This window comes from Octopus bimaculoides, chromosome 3 (assembly GCF_001194135.2).
Source record: "Octopus bimaculoides isolate UCB-OBI-ISO-001 chromosome 3, ASM119413v2, whole genome shotgun sequence".
Lineage (NCBI taxonomy): Eukaryota > Metazoa > Mollusca > Cephalopoda > Octopoda > Octopodidae > Octopus > Octopus bimaculoides.
The window spans coordinates 41,396,685-41,400,028 of NC_068983.1; positions in this window are offsets into that span (position 1 = coordinate 41,396,685).

Here is a 3,344-nt window from a genome sequence, read left to right on the forward strand (position 1 = left end):
ATATATATATATATATACATATATATATATATATATATATATATATATATATATGTTTTTGTGTATCTGTGTTTTTCCCCCTACCTTCGCAGTATTACACAGCATTGAAACGACCAGCCATGATGACAAGTGGTAGCTTCCCATTGGCAGATATTGCTCTTCACACTATAAGACCTTCTCAACTACTACTCGGTAGTACTTATAGCCGTCAAGGTAATCCAAATTCCATTTGTTCTCATCAGAGGACAGAACCCTGGTCCATTCACCATCCCAGGTCTGAGGCAGCCGAGCAAACTCCAATGTAACAGCTTTATAGAAAGGGGACAACAACGGGCGTCCTTACCGTTTCTTCATGTGGAATCCATGGTACAAAATCACTCCTTTTACGGGGGATGTCTAGGGTCCTTCTCCCGCTGATGCCTTGATTTAGAAACAGAAGAGCAGCTCTGACAATAGCCCTTCCATCTCTTTTTGATGTAGCTTCGGGACGTCCCTCGGTATGAAACCTGTTGTAGTCGTCTGGATTTTTAATCTTCTCGGCAATCTTCCGGATACTCATTCCTCGGGCTTTCAGCGCGAGAATCTTCCCTTACTCAATTTCGGAAAGCTTTGTGGCTTTAGGTTTGCTGGAAATGTCAGCTGGATCACAGAGAACACGATGAAGTTGTATATTTTCTGAAACAATCTGGAAAAGCAATGAAAATATATTAGTGGTTTTATAGATTTGAAGTGTTGGTATGTCAGGGTAAATAGAAAAGTCAGGTATTTCTCTGTGATAATAAAGTTTTCACGAAATACTAATTTACAAGAGATTATGTGTCCCCCCCACCACCACCACCACCTTAATCCGCTTAAATACAGAGCCAAATTTCTAAATAACTTTAAAAACATGTAGCTTTATAGTTCTGAACAGTAGTTTATACACACACACACACAGACATACATATGTATTTGTGACGTCAGAAGAATTAAGAAACTTCGAGAAACGTGATATATATGCATATATATATATATATATAAATATATATGCACATCTATCTGTCATCTATCTTTCTATCTGTGTGTATGTATGTATGTATGTGTATATGTATGTATGTATGTATGATCGCTTCGGTTTTTAATTATTTGAAATCTTCCAGTAAGAAAGGAGCTGGTTCCCAGATTACAAAGCTCCATCGTTTGAACGTAGATAACAAAAGCAACGTTGCTTGTTGAACTTGAGAATAATCTTGCATATTTTTATTGTTCTGCTTACAGACTGTATTTGCAATAGCTGGTCAGTTGGTTGATTTTTTTTTTTTTTTTTTTCGAAACACCCCCCAGCTTTTCCAGATTGCCGCTTAGAAAAGGAAACCGAGTCCGCCAGTTAATTATATAATGGAATAAATGTGAATTTTAAAACTGGATGCAGAAGGTGGGGGTTTTAGAAGTAGTAGTCCATAGTTAACCTTTTTCTCCTTGATTTTCAAAAAGATATTCACGTCAGTAGAACAGCTGACCTCTGTGATGGTACCACTTCTTTATGTCCGAGACGACGATATGGTTGTTTTTTTTTGGGGGGGGGGGTCAATAATTCAGTGAAGCAGGGAGAAAGAAATATTTATACGACGCACTACGATTACAGTTATACGGAGTTAAACGCTCTCTGCCAATGACTCACCTTGAACTACTTACTCCCAATTGCTCACAGTTCTTTATTGTATTACAATGTGTCAGTTCACATTTAGTCATTTGAGGGGTGGTCAGAATACTTCCACATGTTTGCACTTGGTGGACGTTTTGATGACAATGTTCTACCAATCGCTTTCGTGTTAATGTTTCTATATATATATATTCAATAACCGGGAAATTCTCCATATTTATCCCGGAACAATTTTTCTCTGCATTTTGTTTTAGCGACAATGTCATTTACATTGCAAAGTCGTGCCTTCATGACATTTTGAGGGAAGCTGCTCATCGCATGTTTGATATTTTCAACATAAATGTGTAGTAATCAATGATTTTGGCTGCCTCTTCAGGCTCCAAGGGCTTCACTGCTTTTATCCTCTATTACGTATCTTGTATCAATTTCTTACACTTGGGTTACAAACGCATAACCTTCAAATTCTGATGCGATGTAGCGGTCACGAGTCTATGAGAGGCTTCACTTCATATTGATATTTCTGCAGTCTTCGGGAAACATACTCATGCATTGTTTCTTTTGGTATGATGAGATGCTGAGCTTTTCTCATCCATGTTAGTGCATTTGTTTGTGTAATTATACGCGAGATCATCAGGGAAAGAGGAGTTCCTGACGAACTCACTGCTGAAACGCAAGACGTTGTTCTCATTGTTTTTCAGAGTTAGGTTTATATGTGCATATGTACGTTATAAGTGATGGCTGCCTTCGTTCCTTTTTATATGTGTTCTCTATGTAATACACTAAGTGCTGACAAGGCCTGGTTTATGCACCAAAGAACTGTTTTGACTTCTTTCCTATTGCCAACATAGGTTAAACATAATTTCCTTAACCCCCCCCTCTCTCTCTCTCTCTCTCTCTCTCTCTCTGCCGGTGTGTTTACCTATCTATCAGTTTGTCTGCCTAAGACAGACAAACATATATATATATATATATATATATATATATATATATATATATATATATATATATATATATATATGGGTAGAGAGAAAAAAATCGATAGATAGAGAGAGAGAGAGAGATGGATAGAGGATAGATAGACAAGTAAAGAGAGAGACAAATAGATAGGTAGACAGACACACACAGACAGATAGACAGGCAGACAGACTGACACAGACAGATAGATTGATAGATTGATAGATAGATAGATAGATAGATAGATAGATAGATAGATAGATAGATAGATAGATAGACGTACGGACAGAGAGACAGCTATGCATTTACTTAAGATTTCGGCATCAGATTTAGCATTCAATGAATACGCCGTTGGCGCTGTGTACCATTGAAGTGCCGAGTTCAAACATCGCCATTGCCACACAAACTCGGTTAAAGAAGTTATCCGTCTGACTGGACAAACACTAAATATAGCACAGAAATGAAGACGTACATTCTACCGTCGTGCTTCAAGTATCCTGATACATTATGAGACTTCTCTCCTTCACATTTCACATTTACATAAACATATACATAAAGGTGTGTAGACATACATATAACGCACGCCCGAATACAAAAACAGATACACACATGTATGTACAAGCATAGAAAAATGTCAATGATGCACATAGAAAGAGGGAATCTTATACGTTTACAAATACATTTACAAATATCGAAACACTCAGCCTCACATACACACATCGAGATGCAAAGAAACGTATACACACTG